This window comes from Zonotrichia leucophrys, chromosome 1, assembly GCF_028769735.1.
Source record: "Zonotrichia leucophrys gambelii isolate GWCS_2022_RI chromosome 1, RI_Zleu_2.0, whole genome shotgun sequence".
NCBI classification, from domain to species: Eukaryota; Metazoa; Chordata; class Aves; order Passeriformes; family Passerellidae; genus Zonotrichia; species Zonotrichia leucophrys.
This window is the reverse complement of record NC_088169.1, coordinates 23,868,324-23,891,789: the sequence shown is the minus strand read 5'-3', so window position 1 is coordinate 23,891,789 and position 23,466 is coordinate 23,868,324. Positions and strand designations below refer to the sequence as shown.

Sequence of the window (23,466 nt, the reverse complement as noted above, 5' to 3'; positions counted from 1 at the left end):
TCTAATGCTGCTAAAAGGAGATTTCATGAAGCAAGACCTAAATAAAACATTCACTCTATTTGCTGGTGTTTCAAGCATTAAATTAATATTCTCAAAGTTCATTCATTAAGTCCCTAACTTGTATTTAGGATTCAGGCCATGCTTCTGATTAGACGGGAAAAAGAAATCAGCCCACAGAGAAAGGCAGCTTTTCATTTGAATCCAATCAGGGAGAGCAAACATACTCCAAAAAGGGTTTCTGTGGTATATAGATATAATTATCATGAAGGAAAAGGGAAAAACAACTCGGAACCTTAATGAATGTGAAAGAGGGTGTTTTAGCCTTGAAAACTCCCTGCAGCAATGTTACTCTTCTTAGCATCAATCCTATCGACTAAAACTTGGCAATAGACAGCAAGAAAGTTTTCTCATAATTAATCTAGAATGCTTCATTATATTCTAACATGTCTGAGCTGATTTATTACATCTGCTAGATCCATGCAAATGAAAGGAAAGATGGTATTTGGCACTTACACACAAGCAAGCAAAAATATCATGGCAGCCGTATTAGAAACCAAAGCAAACCAATCTCAGACTTTGAGGTGAGACGATGTGGTGAAGAACACCATTTTTATAGGGATGAAGAACACCATTAGAATGGCAGCCACTGGCACTGCTGGATGTAAGATCACAAAATATTTCCAGTATACAACATGGAAAAATGAAAATTTGTATTTGCTGCAGGGAGTACAATTAAACTAAGTTACATAGGAAAAGGCAGAATCCTGTTCTTAGTTAAGATAGTTCTCTTAGTTCTTTGAACTCTACTGATATCTGAGGGTTGATGGAGTATTTTTATAAATCAGATCACTTACATATGAGATAGTTTTAGGGATCTCATTTTAGGTTTCTGGAATTCTTATTTGAAATATAATAGTGAAGATTGTTTAGCTGCTGTTGGCTTATAAACTGGTCTTTGCCAATAGATTTTGTCATTAAAAAGAAAAACAATTAATTTTGATATAAGAAGGCCGAGTGCAAAACTAAATTTTTGCTGTAGTGACCAAATAGCTAAGTCATGCTTAACAGATTTCAAAATATATATTGGCAATTTCTTTTAGCTGGTTGGTTCACTAGCTGAAGTAGTAATTTTTATGTAATATATATTGTAAAGCATGACTGAATACCATAGATCCTGTATAAAAATTAGTCTTCTCAGCCATGTTACCCCCAGGGATTCACGTCTTCTGCTTGTCAACACAAATTCTCTCTTAAATCCACCCACTACCCTGCTCAGTAGGACTTTTAACCAATATTGGCTTTTCTGAGAAATGCCCACAATAGGGCTAAAATAAAAGTAATTTATCTTGACACTACATCCACTTCTAGATTCTAGTGAATTATTACTTCTTAATACCAAAACTGCAACAGAATGACCAATTCTAATATTTGCAAAAAGCAAAGGTATTTAGTTAATATAGGTATGTAAAGGGAATAAAGGTATTTAGTTAATAGATTTTTTCTAGAACGTCTCATTCATATTCATGACTAATTTTTTGCGTTTATAAAGCTAAATTTTCAGACTGAGGTTGAGAAGTTGGTATATAAAATCTTTTGCCAACACTAAGGTATTTCTAGTTCTGGACCAGTGCCTTTGTTAGGAGCATTTGGACCAGTAAATAAGCTTTTGTCATTACTAATAAAGGCCACAGAGTTTCTGTTGAACTCACTGCAGAGGGTCTTATCACATGTCTGAGGTTTCCACAGCCTGAACTGATCTTAACTTATTCTAACAGTCATCTAAAAGTAGTAACAAAACTATTGTCTAACCTGTTTTAGCTCAAGGAGAGAAAAAATTAAAATCTTGTTGGAGTTGATGGGAATTTACAGTCGTTATAATTGAAAACCAGTATGGACAGAAGAAAAGTGGTGAGACTATTTGGTTCAATATGTAGTATAATTTTTAACATAAGTAACATAAAAAATACAACATTAGTATAACATTCTGCCCTGATCAATTACAATCTCACACAATGGTTGCACGGCATGAGCCTGAGTCCTTCCCAGAAGCATCTAAAGGAATTCACAAAGTCAAAGTATGTATATTTAATCTGCTGAAATGTATCATATTCTTTCAGATTGGCATGCAAAGAAATCTACCACAGAGGGGAAAAAAAGTAGTAGTAAAACTGACTATAAATACTGAATTCACAATGTGAGAATGGGAAGAAAAAGGAGATGGAAAGACAATACAGAAAACAAATAATTGATGGGAAAGAAATGAAAGTCAGGTAATTTTTCATCCACAACAGAACAGATATAATGCAAAATTAACAGTTTAAAAATGGGAGAATAATTATCCCTTTGTGTAGGGGGATAGAATATAAGTAAATAAAGGTAGTATGGAAAGTAATCTTATCCCCTAAAGAGTTGCAGCTGGGTTAATTATTAAGGATTAGGAGCAGGCCTGACTTTACCAGGCCACAGCTGTAGCCAATAAGAAGAGTGTTATAAAAGAGTAGGTTGGGTGGTTGGGGGGAACTGGAGTCAGTTGGCTGCTGTGAGGAGAAGGAAGAGGCATTGCTTAGAGGAGATGCCTACAAGAAACATCAAGGAGGTACAAAACTCTAGCAATATGGAACTTTTGTGATATAATGACAATAGAACTCTTGTAACATAATGACACCTTTGAAAAGGTTGAGCTCAATAAAGGAGCAGATAAACTGAAGCTTTTTTATAATACAGAAACTGATAGCCCTTGCCTACTTGAGTGTGCTGGTTTCCTCTAGAATAGTCTTCACAGTAGTGAGTACAGCTGTTTTGAATTTGTGCCGCAAACAGTGTTGATAACACAGGAATGATTTTTTGCCATTGCTGAGCAGGGCTTACTCAGAGCCAAGGTTTTCTGTGCCTCTCACCCCACCCCACCAGAGAGCAGGCTGGGGGTGCACAAGGAGCTGGGAGGGGGAGCAGCTGGGATGGCTGATCCCAATTGACTCCAGAGGTATCCAACACCTTATGACATCATGTACAGCACATAAAACTGCAGAGAGGAAGAGGAGGATGCTTGGAGCAATGTCTTCCCAAATCAACATTCTGCGTGATAAGACCCATCTTTCCTGGGGATGGCTGAACACCTGCCTGCCAGTTGAAATTCTCAAGTGAATTCCTAGTTTTGCTTTACTTGTGGGTATGACTTCTGTTTTAAGGTCACTATAAAATTCTCATTATCTCAATCCATAAATTTTCCCACTTCTGCTCTTCTTCCTCTGTCTGCATCTCACCCCTACAGACTGAGTGGAGAGTCTGTTTGAAGTTTAGTTGCTGGCTGGGGTTAAATCATAACTCTGTGAGAGCAAATGCACTTCAAAAAGTTATATCTTTGAAATTAAAATTTTGAGTTTGGGGAATCAAATGCTAAAAAAAACTGAGGATGAAAACAATATTACTTGAAAAATTATTTAGAATTTAAATTTTCAAATGCATCTGAAGTCTGTGGTAACAGCAACTTCTGTTCAGGCTAGACATACTGTTATGAAAACTAAGGAGAAACAGAAACAACTTGAAAATTATCTAAGTGTGAAACAAATAAAAATGGTGATATTATGGTAAAATGGGGAACTTGCATAAATTGAACAGTAATAGTCTTTTGTTTCTACAGTAGCACCATGAAAAGGAATTCATCATTTTAGAAGTGAAATATTTCTAAAACCTTGACATTTGTCTGTGAAAGCATAGGTAGTTTCAGTTTCTGCCACTTAACATTCAAAGATTTTCAGGAAAAAAAAAGGAAAAAGTAAAAGCTGTGTTACTAACTTATTCTCTTGGAAGAAACTTAGGATAAATCAATTAGTTATCTACCTAAGTATTTTTTTTTCTAAAATGGCTAAATTTGTAAATAATTTCTTCTAGGTTTCACATTTGTGACTCATACCTTACAGAGCTAGAACATTTGCCTTGTGAGTACGTATTTTTTTTTGGAAGCTACCATGATAAAATCATGAAGACAGCTCCCAAAGGAGTTTCCTCTGAGAGCACATGCAATTCTTTGAGAGACAAGATTACTAACAAAGTAAGAAAAACAGCTTAATAATTTGAGGTCATCAAGTGATGAGTCCCAAAGTTTGTCAAATCTCTCTAAATGATGACTGCTAAAAGAACATTGTTCTTAGTTGTAGCCATTTAAAATCATGGAAGGATATAAATAGCAAAGAGAAATTATTTAAAGGGGAAAGGAAGAGTAAGAATGAGAAATGGAAAGCAATTTCAAAGCAGAAGGTGATTCATAAATTCAGAAATAATTTCTGTCCCAGCATCTCTTAAACATATTTTTGTGATGAAGTGAGGGGGCCATGATTTGTGATATTCACGAGACCAGAAAATATTCTATGTAGCACAGCATTGGATTAGTGGGGCAAATTAGACAGAGAGTAGCAGAATTCCAGAGACTAAAAAAGGGAAAATTTCTGTTATTCATTTCTCAGCATTATTCCCAGCTGAATTCTAGTCCAAGTAATACAGAAGCTGAACAATGCACTTTGACCTCTGTAAAAGTACAACAAACAAACACATCACAGAATCATTTTTTTTTTTTGACTATAGAGAGACAATCTAGAACACAGAAATATTTTATAATAGCACTCTGTATTCTGTGGGACACAGGGGACAGTTACATAGGGAGGACAAAATTGATATCTCCAGGAATTATGAAATCCATGACTTTAGATTGACAGCAGTGCCTGAATTCTTATTAATGATTGCAAGTTACAATCTTACCATCATGGGTTTCACCTGAAATGTTGATATGGGTGTGTCATGGTTTGAGCCTGGCACAGAGCCAGTGCCCCCCATGAAAATGCCTCACCCTGGTGTCTGCTGTGAGATGTGACCAGGAATAAGCAAAACAGGCTCTAACTTAAACATAAAGAACACTTTATTACCTAAACTACAGGAAAATAGGGAAAGAAAAAAAAGAAATTGAAAACCTTACAAAAAAACTTTCCTCCTCCCCACTCCCTGACTTTCCCAATCCGATACATTCTCCCAAAAAACACCAACTGCCCAGCCCTGGCACGACACTTTAGTATACTCAAACTTCAGTTCATGAAGAGGAAAGGAGTCTTTCTCGTTCCATAGGCTTCTCATGGAAACACACTGAAAACCTCGTGTGCTTCCCTGTCACTGCGGCACCGCCCGGAAAGTCCATTTGCCGCTTGTGACATCTTCCTTCCATGCTCAGTGCTCTCACCACCGAGACATGGCCAGAGCTGCTTTTAGGGTTGTCTTTCAAGGATGCCTTGTCTCACTCCAAAAAGGCACAGTCTCTGCTTTTGGGACATCTGTCCCCCCCATATTTTTCCAACCCCCTGGGGCCGGGGGTCCTCACGAAGAACCTTCCTGGTTTTGAGGCACTGCCTCCCCCTAAATGCAGTCTGTGTCACAGGAACAACTGAGTCCATAGCCGCGAGAAAAGTCCAGCCAAAAGGCCACTCCAAATCATCTCTCCCCATCCAATCATCTCCACATTCTTCGGGCCAGGTCTTTATCTTATCTCATCTCTTATCTCCCTTCTTATTCAGCTTCGAGGAGGATTAGCATTTTTGAAAGGGCCCCCAATCATGCAAGAAAGGGTTAAAAGTTTTCAGTCTCTGTCTGTCCTGGGACGAGATGATACTCCCACACGTGCTGCTGCTGCGGCCGGCCGCTCTCCCTCCCGGGGGGGGGGGGGGGGGGGGGGGGAGCTGGCCGCCCGATGTCTCGATGTCTCTTGGGGCTCCGCCACCCTTCCATCCTTGAAAGCCCCTCAACCCCCACCTCTGTCCAGGCCCCTGGCCTACCGCATGGCCGCCCCTCCCCCGCCCAGCAGCAGCGGGCTGGGCGGGGGAAGAGATCTGACCTCTTCGCCCGACAATGTCCCAAAGAGGAAGTGCCAGGGCAGTGCCTTGCTTTTAACCCCTGTGTATTCTCGGAGGTGTGTCCAAACCCCACTGGCTACACCAGGTGTCAGTATGAAACCCAAAACCTTCATTGGTTTGACCACAGCTTCCCAGAATTCCCACTCCTTCCTGGTCAAACCACGACAGGGTGGACCTAAGAAGCACTGTGTTTTAGTGCAAGTATCTATGTCCACAAAAATTATCGTTTAAAATTATTTGTGTTCATGACAGAGATGTCTGTAATGAAGTAATCTAGAAATATATTTTTAAAAACTTCAATGAAAAAAATTATTTTTCCTACGCAGACCAATAAAAGCAGCCTTGGGATAAGGGTGATTCAAAGGAAAAAACTGTGGAAGAAGCCATGATGTGGCAGTTCTGTTATCTTTGGAATGCAAATGGCACCTAGAGTGTGCCTGGAGCTCTGGGCTTTGCAGTTTTCAATACACTAACCTTAGGAAGAACCCTAACCCAAGGTGAGGGATTAAAATGTGCTTGGGGGTAAGGTTGGTGCCAAGCAGAAGTTTGGGGAGGGAGCCATGTGGTGGCACTTCCACCGGGGGATAGAACATAAGTAAATAAAGGTAGTATAGAAAGTAAACTTACCCCCTAAAGAATTGCAGCTGAGCCAATTATTAAGGATTAGGGGCAGGCCTGATGTCAACAGGCCACAGCTGTAGCCAATAAGGAGAGCATAACAAAAGAGTAGATGGGTTGGTTGAGGGAAACTGTAGTCAGTTGGCTACAAGAGGATAAAGAAGAGTCAGTGCCTAGAGGAACTCCCTTCAAGAAACATCAGGGAGGTACAAAACTCTAGCAAAAAGGAACACTTGCAATGTAATGACAATAGAACTCTTGCACTATAATGTCAACAGTTCCACATTGCTCTTGGCACACTTTTTGTAGCTGCAGAATACCTGGGTCTCTGGGATTAGGGGTACTTAAAATTATACCCTAGGCTGAACCCTAACACTAGGCAGAGCAGTAAAAGATGCCTATGCTTAAGTGTGGTTGAAGGGTAAAAGCTGTGGAGGAAGCCATGTTGTGGGAGTTCTGTGTTGCCCTTGGCATGCCTTTTGCAGCTGCAGTATGTCTGGAGCCCTGGGCTCTCACGTTTTAAAAACCCTAACCCTAGATGGATCCCAAACTGTAGGCAAGACACAAGAGCTACTTTTGTTAATTCTGGTTGAATGGTAAAAAAAAGTGGAAGGACCATATTGTGGCAGTTCTGTATTTCCCTTGGGATGTCTTTTGCCCCTGCAATCTGCCTGGAGCCCTAGGCTTTGTGGTTTAAAACACTAACCATAGGCCTAACCCTAACACTAACCCTGGGCAGGTAAATCAGCCTTGGGTTAGGGATGGTCCCAAGGAAAAAGCTGAGGATGCAGCCATGTTGCAGCAGTGTTGCTCTCCCCTTGGGATTCCTTTTGCAGCTGCAGTGTGCCTGGAGCTCAGGGCTTTCTGGTTTAAAAACTCTAACCCTAGGCTAAACCCTAACCCTAGGCATAGCACTTAAACCTTCCCATGGTTAAGTCTGTTTTAAGTGAGAATCATCTTCTCGAAGCTATGGTTTGGCAGTTCTGTGTTCCCCTTTGCATGCCTTTTGCAGATGCCTGGAGTCCTTTGCTTTGTTGTTTTAAATACCCTAACCCTAGGATGAATCCTAGCCCTAAGCTGAGATGTAAAAGCTGCTAACGGCTAAGTCTGGTTCAAGGGTAAATGCTGTGGTTGAGGCCATGTTGTAGCAGTTCTGTCTTCCCTTTGGCATGGCTTTTGTAGCTGCAGCATTATTGTAGGCCTGGGCTTTGTGTGTGAAAATAACCTGGGTTCAAACATTACCCTTGGCTTTACTCTACCCCTATGCGGAACTGTAACTCATGGTGGGGCAGTAAATGCTGCCTTTAGTTAAGTCTGATTCAAGGAAAAAACCTTTGTGAAGGGCCATGTTTTTGCAGTTCTGTGTTCCCCTGGGCATGCCTTTTGTAGCTGCATAATGCTACTTGCTCTAGGCTTTTTTGTTTTAAAAAACGTAACCCAAGGCAGAAGCCTAACCCTTGGTGGAAATCTAATCCTTGGCAGAGCATTAAAAGCTGCCCACGGCTAAGTCTTATCTAAGTGAGAATGATGTTGAGGAAGCCATGATGTGGCAGTTCTGTGTACCCACTGGCATTCCTTTTGCAGCTGCAGTATGCCTGTAGCCCTGGGCTTTGTGTTTTTAAACACCCTAACCCTAGGCAGAACCCTAACCCTGAGCTGAACCCTAACCATAGGCAGAGCAAGAAAATATGCCTTTGGTTAATTTTGGTTTAAGGGTAAAAGCTATGGTGGAAGCAATGGTGTGGCAGTTCTGTGTTCCTCTTGGCATGCATTTTGTAGCTGCAATACGCTTGGAGCCCTAGAACTTTTGGTTTTTTTAACCCTCACCGTTGGCAGAATCCTTACCCTAAGCAGAGCAGTAAAAGCTGCTTTTGGTAATGTGTGGTTCAAGGGTAAAAGCTGTGGAGGCAGCCATGTTGTGTGATTTCTGTGTTCCTCTTGGCATGCCATTAGCAGCTGCAGTATGCCCTGAGCCCTGGGCTTTGTGGTTTTAAAAACCCTAACCCTAGTCAGAGCAGTAAAAGCTGCCTTTGCTTAAGTCTGGCTCAAGGATAAAAGCTGTGGAGGAAGCCACGTTGTGTGATTTCTGTGTTCCCCTTGGCATGCCGTTAGCAGCTGCAGTATGCCCTGAGCCCTGGGCTTTGTGGTTTTAAAAACCCTAACCCTAGGCAGAACCCTAACCTTGGCGGAACCCTATCCTTCACTTTTTTAATATGCTTTGATATACTTTTTTATATCCTTTTAGATATCTTTACATTTGCAAAGCCCTTATTTTGCTTACTATTTTGAAGTAGTAGGTTTTGACTTGTTATAGTGTTCTGAGTTCAATTTTGTAGAGCTTTTCCTTTAGTTGAGTTGTTGTCCTTCCTGTGTCGTGATCTTTACAGAATTCTTGATCATTAATAATTATTCCAGTTTTCCATTTTATTGTTGTTTTTGAAATGATCCTTCAGAATTAGTCAAAGTCGAGATTCCCAGGGTTTCTGGTAATTTTTCATAGTTTTGAGGGCAAGTCGTTCTGCTTAGTCTTTCAGTGGAGGTTGGCTTTTGAAAATCAGAGTGAAAGAAAGGTATGTAGAAGGGAGAGACACAAAAAAATAATTGAAATAGTGACAGTAACATCAACAAAAGATAAAAATGTAAGTAGTTCTTGCAATGCAATACTGAACACCCCAGGTCATTTTGAAGGACACAAGGTACCCATCATCCTATTAGACCCACACCAAGGTTATTCTGTAGATAAGTGTCTGTAAAAGACTCTCAGAAGGTAGGATAGAGCTGTTTGGATCCAGTGTCTTCCCATATCTCCAGCTACTGCAGGAAAGAAACTTGTTTTACTTTTGGGACGGCAGCAGACTTCCCACCAGCTCAGTACTAAGCCTTTCTTCAGGAGATTTCAGCGTCGATGAAAACACTTCTGTGGAAATGCTCACTCTGCTCTGGTTTTCTTTGGGAAAGACTGAGGGACAAATCTGCACCACATTTGGTTTTCAGGTTCAGGTAAAGAGACACACTCTGTCCACAACCAAGGATGCCTTGGTGTGTGAATTGACACAAGCAGGCAGCCAGAGCAACCACAAAACCACAGCTGAAATGCAAAGAGTAAATTAGCTTAGCTAATTACCTTGCTAGGCAGAGGATTCCAAAACCACACCCAGCTTACTCAGTGCTAGCAAGCAGCAGGCCTGATGTTTGCACCAATTTATCACAGGCCTGTGCACATGGAGTTTGCTACCATGCTGAGATCCCGGTGCTATTTATGACCTCTGAGCTTTGATCTTCTCTCTCCCAAAAACAGGCAGCTCAAGATTTTCCATCAGAGTGCCTCCAAGTCTCCCAAAACACTTACATTATCTCTTCGCAGAAATTCTGCTTACCAAAACAGAGGATAAACAGCAGTAGGCATGATATGAGTTTCCTGACTGTTGTTTTCCAGACCTTGGCATTCCCAGCTGCAAGGTTACTTGAGTGAATCTACCATCCTCCTTGCTATACTTTTGCTTTTAGCTCTTTCCTCCAAACACCCCTATTTGCCACAAGTTCAACATTCTGGTGGGGATCAAGAGCGGGAGCTCATGTCTAGGAAGAATAGATGGTATAATTTCTCTCAGATTTCACATTTCACCTACCACATTTCCTGTTGCTGTGGCTGGCTTTTAAGATGCTTCAAATTTTATTTGAGCTAAATTATACTTTTCAACCTTTTTGTGACCTGCTGGTTTTGTGTTCCTGTTCTACAGCATTTTTCAGTATTACTAAAATTGGTCAGAGACTTTTGAAAGCCATTTTGATTTTTTTTCTTCAATATAATTAATGACAAAACTGTATTTTTGGAGGGAAAATATATTTTAGTATGTTTTATATAGGAGTAGAGAACAATTAAACCCTTCAGGAAATGTTTAGAAGCTAAATAAGATAAATATTTTATCATATAACTCCCGAAGACCTAATTCATTTGGACTACATCCTTCACACAGAACCTTCTGTTTCAAATTCAGCTTTTCTTCATCAGTAATAATTAGGCAATAACTACACTTAAGAATACTCTAGACGATCAAAAGGGCTTTGGTATTTCTGACAGCACTGAGAGATTAAAGACACTAGTGGTCTAAAGCAGGAACCTTCATTTGAGCTGTTAATAAAGCTATCTTTAGGCTGTCCATTTGTGATATTGCTGTGCTCCTTCTTACCTCATTACCAAGGTATCAGACTGCTTCAAAACCTACATACATTTATTCAGTTTCCATGGTTGTGAGGTAGGAAGCTCAGTGGAGCAATTAAAAGAGGCTGAAACTGCTGTGTTAAAGATTTGTAGGCAGCTAAAGATGAAGATGAGTGCCTAGTGGGATTTTGAAAACGATTTATGGGTTAGGATTACACAGCACCTTGTGTCTGAGACACTAGATATCTAGCTGTTACTTTAGGTGCTCTTCTCCAAAAGCAACTTGAAAGCACACTGTTTATTCAAGTTTTTAAAGTGGATACAACTTTTCTTCTCTTTCTCTGATCTTTTCTCCTTTTTTGCTTTAGTTTGCCTTTCCTCATACTGCTTTCCCTTCCAGAAGTAGTCTTATTTCTCCTCTCTTTGTTTCCTACTCTAACCATTATTTCAGCGAGAATAGCCCAACAAATTGCTCCTCAGCAGCTGCAGTTCAATAAATTCTCTTCTGAGTGGTCTTTGTTGGGGCAAATAATCATGAGGCCTGTATCAGTGGTGTTGAGTCCTTGTGAGTCTCTTACGCTGCGTAAGCCTGAGATAGATAGATCCAATACTGGATGGTTTAGAACAATCTCATTCCTAAACCTGAGGCTTCAGATACAAAGTATTTGGTGTCAGGCATCAATAGGATCCCTGAAATTGTTTGAAAATTGCTTAGTTCATTCATATTTCTAGTTATATTTTCCATGTATGTTTGCTTCAGGAAAATGCTGTTGTACATAATCATACAGGTAAAAATAAAGAGTAAAAATAATGCAAATATTCAAACAATATCAAGATGCAGGTAGTCATTTTGTGGTTTATTTAACCTGTTTCATTGTAATATTTCTATCAGCTTTTTTCTGTTATATACAATTTTCCTTTTCCCCTATGTAGGTGAAGTTAAAATATCTTTCTATCCTTGTCTGCCTGCTTGGAAGTGGATGGTGCTTGATACTGACTTAATTTAGGTGATAGTCAAATTAGTAATGCCGTTGTGAATTCTCTAATCAGCTCATGGTGCTTGTGAACCAAATAAGTGATCACAGTCATTAAATTAGTATTAATTTAAGAAAATTAATGACAGGTTCTGAAAGTAAAAATGCAGGCTCAAATCCTGTGAACAAGGTGCTGATTAGCCAGTAAAATGAGCTCACAGTTCTCTAAGAAAAACCTATACAAATTGCTATTACAAGTACTAAATGACAAAATTATTATTTCTGGAATCAAAATAAATGAAAATAAAATGTAAAGTATTCACTTTTCTGCAGTATTGCTGATATATATATACACCTCATAAACTGTTCTTATACTGAGAGAAAATTTATCATTAATTATACATTATACACACACAAAAGTAGCCTTATTTAGAGAAATTCTCATAAGGCTGCAAAAACAAAAGCTCAAAGGTAAGGAGAAGCTTAATCAAGATTGCTGTGCAACACTCTCTTTTTTAATAATGTAAGTGTAATAATTGGAATGCATTAGAGAATTCTATAGCATTATAACTCTAAATTTTGGCAGTTGGGTAATAATAACATGAAAACAGTGGTAAGAAATTATACAATTAGGGCAAAAATTCTTCTGTAAAGAATTATTTTTTGTGAGTAGATGCTTGCTTTTTTGTTTTCTTTTTTTCTAATGTTTGTTCTTCTAGAATTTAACAGCCAAACAAACCCAAATATTATAGAATTGTACAGTGAAAAATTTGGGCTCCACTTGAGGCTGAAGAATACCACTAATAAATACACTCTGTGCTGGAGGAGTTATCTTTAAGACGTTCCTATTTGTACATATGTCTAAATAGTATTTGCATTGCCAAGAATAGAAAATCCTTTGCACGAATGTCAGTTTGATCAATATTTTTACTCACATCTTTCCTCTAAAAAAAATCCTTAAAAAGAAGAAGACTGATGTTATCAAATTGGTTTCAAAGGTAATCAGAAGGGGGAAGACAGGTTTCTCCCTGCAAGTAATTTTTCTTTTTGCCTTTGAGAAATATATAAATGTGATCTTGGAAAAGTAAAGGTTTAGTTGTTCCAAAAATGTCTTCAGTTAGGTAAAAGGCTGTTAAATTTATTATTAGGAATTTTACATCATGTCATATCACCATTGGTTGCACTGATGTTTGTTATGGTAAAAGAAAAGTCTCGTCCCATTACTGACTATCAAATCATATTAACAAATACCAGCTATCTTAATATAGTGCAAGACTAATAAGATATGATAGAAAATTGTTGTTTTGATAAGACTTTCAAATTGTATTAGGCAAGTAATACCATTGCTTCATGTTTTCTTTGCACTGAAAACCGCCACTCAGTATTCATTTTTTGCTACATTTTTCTATTGGATGGGAAAATAATCTTGAAAAACTAGTAATAATTTGGCTAGCAAGCAAGCACTCCCTTAGGATAATGTGATCTATATACCCACAAACAGATGAGTTGAAGGTAAGAGAACTTGATTATTTCAAAGTCCAGTCTCTAATATTTTATGTTCAAAACTGTGCTTTGGACACAAAGTTCCCTTTTCTCAGCTGAGTAAAATCTGATGTCTCGGAACCAATTTTTCAAAAGATATGACACCAGCTAAGAAGAAAAAACATGCCAGAGAAGGATCTGTTCTAAATCTTCCTAATTCTGTCCAACCTTCTGAGACATGTACCAGAGCAGAGTGTACAATTCAAATGCACCATTAAATTTCAGCATTGAAATATTATTATTATATCACTTTTGACACTGCCTCTCATAGCATCCTTGAATAACTCAGTAAGTGGGGGTTAGAGGAGTGGAGAGTGAGGTGGATTGAGGAATATCCCAGGGAATCATAATCATTGACACAGGGTCTAGTTAGAGGTCACTAATGGTGTTCTCCAAGGTTCAAAGCTGGGCCCAGCATTGTTTAACTTGGTGATCAATGACCTGGATGAAGGACGAGATGCCTCCTCAACAGGTTCAGTGGCACCACAAAGCTGTGACGAGTGGCTGATACTCCAGAGTGCTGAGCAGCCCTTCAGAAGGATCTCAACAGGTTGGAAGATGAGCAAAAAAGAACTGCCTAAAATTAATCAAAGGCAGATGCAGAGTCCTGAACCTGGGCAGAGTTAACCTCATGTACACCAGTACAGCCTGGTGGCAACCTCCTGGAATGTAACTCTGCATAGAAGGACCTTGAGAGTCCTGGTGGACAACAAGTATTCATGAGCCAGCAGTGTCCTTGTTACTAAGAAGGCCAATGGGAACCTGGGGGACATTAGAAAGAACACTGCTAGCAAGGAGGTGATCCCACCCCTCTACTTGGCCCTGGTAAGGCCACATCTGGAGTGCTGTGTGCATTTCTGGACTTCTTAGTACAAGAGAGACATGGAGCTCCTGGAGCAGATCCAGCAGAGAGCAACAAGGTTGATTGAGGGATAGGATCTTCTCTCTTATCTCTGAGTGAACAGGCCTGTCTAGTGCGGAGAAGAGATGATTGAGAGGGGACCTGGTCTCTATCAGTATCTGAAGGGAGTGTGCCAAGAAGATGAAGTCAGGCTGTGCTTGGTTGTTCTCCACAATAGGATGGGGCAGTGAGCCTGAATCACAAGAAGCTCCACCTGAGTATGAAGAAGAACTTCTTTACTATGTGTGTACTGTGCTGAGACAGATTCTCAGAGAGGTTGTGGAGTCTTCCTCACTGAAGATATTGAAGAACCAGCTGGACACAATCCTATGCCATGAGATCTGGGTCTAATGATAAATTCTCGTCTCTACTCTTGAATTGTGTTCCTTTTTGTTATTTTTAAGATTTTGAGCTTATCGGGTTAAATATATGCTGAATAGCTTGTGAAAAATTGAGTCATGGGTGAAAGATGGAAAAGTTAGGTATTCCACCATGCTGTCTTCCAAACACATGTATGTGCTGGCAGACTTGATCTGAGTAGGACACCCTCACCTATTGGATCACGCAAAGTGCTTGAAGATTTTTGCCGTTGACGTTTTTAGCAGGAGCTCATTCATGACACTGCATGTATTCTGTGGAATCAGGATACCAGGAAGAGTAAATGAACAGCATCTCAAACACTTCATAACAGCAACGTGGATATGGCTGTACTTAGTAGTGTACTGATAACTTTTTAGGATTAATTGAATTCAGTGTTGTAGTTATGACTAAGTATGTGTAGTGCACACTGTTCTTTGTTCCTTTTTGGGTTCTTCCTTAATTCATTCTGTTTTAAACAGAAGGAATTAGTCATTCCTACAAAAACATTAGATTGAGCATTTTGAGTTTGAGACTTTAAGCCTGCAAGCATTTACAGCATTGTCTGTCATGCCTATTAGATACTTATCCTGTACATAAGATATTTTTCATCTTCAAATTTTTGCTTATGTTATTAAAAGCTATTATTGTAATTGGAAAATCACAGAGTGAAAGAATGCATTTTCTACTGATTTCTTTGGAAGCCAGGAAATGCCATATGCATTTCTGAATGGTGACAAGACATGAAACAAATGTATTTGAATAATTATCTAAATGTTTTTTAAAAAATATGAGAGATAATGCCTGTATGTTTATTAACTGTGCAATGATGTATCTTTTTGATTAAGGGTGTTTGCTACTTCATACAGTTGCCATTACAGTGTTAAGAAATGTAAGTTAATTTTCCATAGTTAAAGGCTCATAAAACCACACAACTTGTTGTTTGATTTCTTGCCCTGTTCCTTCCTGAGTGATCATCTCATTAAGTTTATTTCTGCAACTTGTAGTCATAAAGTTATTCTTAGTTCTAAATTTTCCTCCAAAGCTGCCACTGCAATAACTTTTGAACATTTCTCATCTATCAAATTGATTATAGAAGTAGGATGGTAAAGAGATACATAGTTTTGCTAGTTCCTTGTTGGATTTAGGTCATTTCTCCTGTTTATTTTGACTTTGACAGCTGTTTATTTAGTGTTCTTAAAGCTCATTCATCATGCATTTGCTGCCTACTAGGGTGTGAACTAGTTTTGGGACCGCCAATCAAAACTTGGCTATTTTAAGTGCATGATGCTGAATAAATAGATTGAAAGAAATATCATGTAACTTCTAGCTATATCTGTTTACACTTTCAGGGTTTTTTTTTTGCTGCTATTTACATATTTCTGTAGAAGGGAAAGAAGTTAAAATTACCAACAACAACAACCACAACAACCAGAAATAAAAAGAAATTGTATTTAATGATTAATCTCTTCAAGTACTCAATTTTGGCACCAACTCGGCTGAATTGCTTGAATTTTACTGTAAAATTACTGTAAATTAAAAATATTCATTAATAGTCAAATAAAAAACTGCTCATTATCCTCCACTAAGATCTGCCTCTTAATTGAAGAAGTTACCTGTGGAAGTTTTAACTGTAAAATCCTATTTTGTACACTTCTAAATTGCATTTACACTTTGTTGCTGATAAATTTCTCAAAATAGCTGCTTTTTTTGCATGCAAGCAATTGGGCATGTTTTGCCAGTACATAAAGTGTTTATAGGATTCTGGTGTGTTGCTCAATAATGTTCAGACAAATATTAGACTTCCTGGTCAATCAAACCAATTAACTGCTGCTACTGGGCTGTATAGCTACAAAATTAAATTTAAAAGTTTAGTTTCCTCTTACACTGTTGGACTGAAATTATCAGAATATTTATAGTGCTTCTGCAAACACTCAGGTCTCTTATTTGAAGAGAACTAGATGGTAAAAAATTCTTTACCTCTCAGGAATACTATCTTCCCTATTATGAGAAGAAGAATAATTAAAACAATTTTATCTTGATCATATGAGCAATGAAAGATGTGGGTGCTGAATGCTGAGAAGGGAGGATAGTAATTTTCCTCAGTATTCTGGCTTCATCCTTGCAGCCTAGTACTGGTGCGCAGTTATCTCTTATCATGCTTTGCTAAGTGATAACATGCTGTCCCAAGGGAAACCCAGGTCCTTATCTACAGGGCTTATTTTTATCCATGCTGTTCCTAGCTTATACTGAAGCACTGTTCTTGATACCTCAGGTGTTAAACATTGAATTTCTTTTTTCTGACCCTCATGAAAATTTTGTAAGTCCAATTGTACATCTGAGTGTTTTCTGTTGTTTTACTTCAGCTTGCTGAGGGGACATTTTGGTCCATCACCCTGACACTCATGTTGTCTTTAAATGGCATCATCCCTCCAGTGTTTGAGGAACATTTTTTTGAGGCTTTATTTCCTAACTTGAGGCATTATTTCCACTCTTTTAGTGATTTTCTTTTTTCCTAGTATCTAATCTGAGGCCTCTCTGGTGCAGTTTAAGGCCCAGGGTTAAAAGTCCATCTGGACTTTTTCCTGTGAACCTCTTCTTTTTCATATGATCTGTTTTTCACTAACCAGTACACATCTCTGTAGCTTCACGACAAGGATGTTATGGGTAGAGCACATCAAAACCTTGCCTATCACTCAGCCTTTTCTGCCCCAGCTCTTTGCAAACTGTATGATGCCATGACACTCAAATAAGTTGTCAGAGAGCTGTCCCAAGCATGTGTAGCCAGACCCCTCAGGGGAGGGACAGACAGAGACTGTGGGTGCACTTGCAGCTCTAGTGTTCAGAATTGGGTTTTTTTGGAACAAGCTGTGGTCTTCTGAAAGCTAAGGAAGAACATCATGCCCTATATATGAACTGGGGAAAGCTGGCCAGAAGGGACCGTTCATTGTTCATATCCTGACAGGACTTCAGTCAGCAGGTGATGAGCAATTTTATTGTCTCTCACTTTTTTCTGCTGGGTTTTATTCCTCTTTCCTTTTAATTAATAATAATAATAATAGCAATTATAATAATTTGCAATAATAATGATCTATTATATTATTAGTCAATTATTTATTAGTAGTTTGTTTAGTTTTAACTGTTAAATTGTTCTTAACTCATGTGGTTTACCTTTTCTTTCTCATTCTTCCCACAGGGGAAATATCTGACACTGTTTGAAAAATGGGGTGGAACTGCATTTAGACATTTAATTAAACAGGGCTGCTGACAACAGTAAAGAATTGAGGGCAACAATGAAGGTAAAAGCTCAGTAAAATCAAACTATTCCCATTGCATTTTCCTGAGGGCAGAAATTAAGATCTGTTTGTCATCTGATACTGTAGCCTAAAAGTGCTGTCAGGTATGACCATATCCCCAGGTGCCACATCCAGACACCTCTTGAACACTTCCAGAGGTGACTCCACCACCTCCCTGGATGACTTATTCCAGTGCCAGGCGTGCCTGATTGCTTGCATGCAGAAGGCTGATCTAGAACAGAGCTAAATAATAAAGTAGGTGCTCATTAAAAGGCCTCAATGGATACACCTTGGGCGGTACAAGAGCTCAGCCAGGGCTACACCCAGGATGAGCCCAAAGTGGTCACAAAATGGATAATTAGTCACAAGGTCTCACACTTCCATAAGCTTTGGTCTACTGGCAGACCAGAGCCAACTGCCCAATCACAGCTCCAGGGTATGAAGTTCCATCCTACCTGATTTTCTCTCTTCAATTCACTGCTGTCCACACTCTCTGGGCCTGGAGCTTTCAAAACTGTCCTTGAGCAGGAAAAGGATTGTTTTGTCTACCCACCCTGTGAAGAGAACTTGTCAACCCCCTATATGAAGCTCAGAGCTACACACCAAAGCAGCACAGCATCTGAAAAACATAAAAGCCAAAACTTAAGGCATAATTTCCACTCTTTTAGTGATTTTCTTTTTTCCTAATATCTAATCTGAACCTTCTCTGGTGCAATTTAAGGCCCTTCAAGAGAAAGGGCCTTAAGCACTTCAAGAGAATCTCTCACTAGTGTATAAATTGCGTTCATGTCTCAAAAAAGACCCCAAAACTTGAGTTGTCATTGCGGTTGAGATCTTGATAACTTAAGTCCTTGGAGTTTTGCCTCATCTGTCTGGATTCCTATCTTGCCAAGTAAGACAGTTACTACTTAAGACCCTCATCCCATAAGAAGGTCAAGATAACCAACTAGAATATTTATTAAGAGCAAAGGGTGAAGTTCTCTGCTGGTTTAGCACGTCTGAATGCTGAAAGCTACAAAAATGCCTATCTGCATGCATTCTCTTGCAGTATTGATGTAGGATTGTTAGATAAAATTTAGGAGAGGCAATATTAAATGATCTAATTCCACAATTATTTATTGTTGTGGGATATCCCTGACAGCAGACTGGGAATATATGGGAATAATAAAGGGACAAGATGCACATACACGCGCACAACCCCTGAGTTATTTTTTGTGATATATTTTACTGTAATTCACATCGGGGCCATCACAATGATAATCTGTAACACACAATGTGCTGCTGGTGAAGCCCATGCCCAGAGGCTGCATTGATAGTCTTTGTTGCTCACTCACCTTGCTAATGTGAAAATGAGAACTGTGGGGTGAATCCTAATAGCTTCTGTCAGGCCTCTTAGGATGAGTGTTTGTATGACTGCATTGGCTCCTCATTTATCCTTGATATCACTCCCTATTCATTTCTCTCTTGCCTTTGAAGGTGAAATCCCTTATTCTCTTTCATCTGAGTTGACAGTAGCACCAAAGCTTTCTCTCCTGTGTTACAAAATTCTTCTTTCTATAGCATGGAGAGATTTCATCAGGAAATATATAAACCAAAACAAAACTGACTTTTTGTGTAGGAATGCCATTTAATTGACATGACAGTTAATTGCATAGTCAGTTTTTCAGACTGATAAGATATTTAATCCTTTGGGTTTTTCTGCTGATATGGCATGGACATTACTGTTTGCAGTGTTTAGTTTATATGGAAAATTTACAAAGTAAAAGAAATTACTTCCAATTGATGGATTCTTATTCATTCAAAGCTAAAAAGATATTGATAACTGTGTTATCTTTTTTAAGTGTTCAGACTTTACACATTTTTAAGCACTGCCTTATTTCTAGGAAGACCTATGGCACGCCTAGCAGCTTATAGGATACAGATGATCAGATTTAATGAAAAGTGGAGTTCCATTTTTGCCCTTTGGTTCTCTGAATCAATGCACTCTGTGAGGAATTACATTTCTGAGACACATAGTCTTCTGCTTGTGAACCTTGTAAAACTGGCTCTTTGATTCATGAAAACTACAATATACACCCTTCCCAAATTTTGTTACACATCTTTCAGCTTGGCTGAAAATTGCTTGCTGAGTTTCTATGTTGCTCTTTGCAGCACACAGCTAGGCCAAAAATTACTTGACCTACCAGTAATGCCTTATAACCTCTGATAATGATAGAGAGCAGATGAAAATATGACTTTGTTGCTGCGCTAAGTTTATTTGTAATTACTTTGTCTCTCTACAGAGGCCTGCATCTAATGCAGTCAGTAAATGAGGCTTTTTACAAAGGAAAATATAAATTAAAAAATAAACAAATTTTTCATTTTAAGGTTTCTACAAAGTGAGTAATATGAACATATTTTTGATATACAATATAAGAATTCAATGCAATACCACCCCATTTAAAAAAAAAAATTCCTAAGAGTTTTTTTACCACAATCAAGAAAGATATGGAAAATCTCTATCAAAATAATTCTGTTTGTGATGATTCCTCTGATAAACTAAAGGCATTTTTATTCAGGATATAAGCATAGTCAAAGACTTCAAATTCATGTTAACAAATTACTGTCCAAGTTGCAACAAGTACAACTGTCCAAATTACTACATTTACCACCAACAATGGTGGCAGACATTCTTACAGCAATCACATTTTTCAGTCCATTGATCTATTCCTACAGAAAAGGAAAGAATGCCCATACTGACACACACGGTGGATCAAGAAGAGTACAAAGACAATTCTTCTGCATTCCTTGAGATTCACAGTTCTTCAAAAAGCAGAAGAGTGAAACTATGAATTGAGCTAAAAAGTCCGAATTTCCCTACTCCAACACTTCAAACTCGATTTCTGTGGCAGTTAAAATAGTTTGTTGTTTATATATTTCTCTCTTGCTGCAGTTGATGGATGTTCATCAAACTTTTGTGCATAAAAATGCAGCAATGCTTAGAAGCAGGGACAGAAAGTTTATACCTTGGCTTTAACCATGAAAATAACCAGAATATATTATGAAAATCATAAATTTTAACTTCAAAACCAGCAGAAATTCTGACCATAAGAATAACAGTAATAAAATATATTTTTTAATCTTTGTATAAAACAATATTAGAATAGGGATGCCCTTCAGTTACTAATATTGTGACTGCAGGTGCTGTCACGGACAGAATGGGAGCTTCAGAGAAATTTATTAGAGAAACCCTCCAGATAAGTCACAAGGTGAAGAAAAACCTCCCTTGCTTTCCAAACTTCTCAGAGAGGAGTCTATGTGTGGCTGGATCCAATCTTAGTTCCAGACTTAGTTAGTGGTTTATGTTTAAAAGATTATATTGGTGCAATTGAACCTTTTAACAACTTTGTCCCAGAGGATAATCAAATATAATTATATGAATACAATTATTTATTTATTTAAATTCATTACCATAGTGACAATGTTTAGATGAAAGACCTTTTTAAGAATTATTTACTAAACAGTATGGATAGTTGTAACTGCTAGCACAATGCAATACTTTTCAAGCAATATTGCAGCAAATATATGAAAGAAATTATATTGAAGCAATTATATCAAAGCTACCAAAACAATTAATAAATAGCGATTGATACTACTCACCTAGGTTAACAACTGTGGATAAACCTCTTTTGCTTGACCTCGAGAAGTAACCCTGAGGACTGTCCCCACTCAACGGAATTATTTTCACACTCATTTGAGAGGTATGCTGGAAGTCCTCATCATGAAACTGTGGTGTTTTATAGTATAGTGTTTGAATGGCAGGCATATACACTTCAGGATTATGTGTTGTGAGGCTTATACAGTAAAATATGCTGAAAAAATTATCAGCTATGGCTACCTCTGCTCTACATTTCCGACTCTCACTTCATATCAGGGACTGCACATCCCTTCTGGTTCCAGCCTCCGCCAGGGAGATCTGCCTTGCACATCCTGTAGGTGGGTCTGATGCTTTGGTCAAACTGATCCTACCATTCTTCAACACTAAAACAGGCGATCATTTTTTGCCATCTTATCACTGGTCAGCAGACCCTCCTTGCTCAGGACATCATTGAAAACTTGTAAACAAGATAGAGTCTGGGCTGCTTAGGCAGAGTGTCCTGCTACAATGAAACAAGATACTCGTCCATTTATACAGTTAGAAATCACAGAAATCGTAGAATTACAGAGTTTGAGTTGCCTTGAGTTGGATGGGACTTAAAGATCATCTAGTTCCAACCTGTCTGCTATGGGGAGCAATGAATCATTTAATTCTGTTTTCAATCAGAGTAACTGCCATATGAATACAACTAAAAGGGTATCCCTAATGTATTTAGTCACAAAATTGTTCCAAAAGTTAGAGGTAGGTAAAACCTATTACAATATTTTAAAAAATTTATTGCTACAGCAGGATTTTTTTTCCTGCTAGAATTGTATTTTTAGTAGAGTGAAGGATTAAAAGTCTTCCTTATCTCATACATATCAGCAAGCACTATCTGGAAATAGCATTTGTTTTTCAGATTAAACATTTTTTTCCTTCAATTTATCTTCTAATAGTTCTTTGGAAGAGGTATGTTTGTCTTTGTGTATGTTAATCATTTATTCTCTGTTCAGGGTGTCAGATTATAGCTATGTTTCTCTTTTGCCTTTGCTTAAAACCCCAACACATTTAGGCTGAGTTTCTTAGAGGAGCTTTTGAAAGATAGAGGTACCTATCCACCTATCTTCAGAAGATTAATGGGATTTGAGCAAAAAGCATCTAGTCTTCATTCTCTACTTTTGAGGTAAAGTACTTTCAGCACATTTAATCCATATTAAAATTTCTTGCTGGACTAATTATCTTTCAGCATCATGCAATATGCAATTACAATGACATTTCATGTTCATATGAATGATAATTATCTTCCTATCTATTATTTTCCTATGACTATGTGCTTTTGCATATACTTTTCATCATTGGAAAGGATGATTTTAACTGTTATATGTGCATTTTAATACTGTATCAGTATATCCATTAACAGATAGTTATAATTATTCCCACACAGAAGTAATTGCATTGATGCATTTTTAAATATTTTCTCAGAAGAAAAATCACATCTCTTTTACCAGATGAACCTTAATATGAACATACGCATTTGATTTACCTCTCCAGAGTAAATTTCTCAAACAACATTGATTTTTCCCTTCATTGCAGTGTAGTATTGGTTGCCTACTACTAACTGCCTTTGCTTCTACATATTCGCATACCTATTGAGAAACTTCTGATTTAATGTCAGTCCTTCTGCCATAATTTCTGGAAGTCAGGTCAGGCTTCACAGGAAGTTACAGAGCCATGGTCAGTGTTGGGTGGAATAACAAGAAAAGCGGTTTTAAGTTTGTTAATATCAAGAGGGGATCTAGAGAAGACATTGGACCAATACTTGTTGAAGATGGTCATATGACAAATACGTATGGAGAAAATGTAGAGACCTTCAATGCGGGTTTGGTCCGTTTGGTTTTTTTTTTTCCAATCTTTATAATACCAGTAGAACTTGAGCCACCTCATCCTGGATTCAGTTAATGGGAATGGTTCAAACCTGTGTCAGAAGAGGTTTAGACTCGGTACCAGGAACTATTTTTCTACCCACAGAGTGGATAAACCCTGAAACAGACTTCCCAGAGAGATGGCCGATGTTCAAACCTGTCAATGTTTAAGAAGTATTTGGAC

At 38.3% G+C, this 23,466-nt stretch overlaps 1 long non-coding RNA gene across 1 annotated transcript; it reads left to right on the top strand.

Moving 5' to 3' along the window:
• Positions 1 to 17,650: 17,650 nt before the first annotated feature.
• LOC135446698 (uncharacterized) lies at positions 17,651 to 23,067 on the top strand. The gene is made up of 4 exons (XR_010439875.1): positions 17,651 to 17,747; positions 21,388 to 21,484; positions 22,433 to 22,543; positions 22,954 to 23,067. It is a non-coding gene; the product is annotated as an uncharacterized LOC135446698 (long non-coding RNA).
• The last annotated feature ends 399 nt before the right edge of the window (positions 23,068 to 23,466 follow it).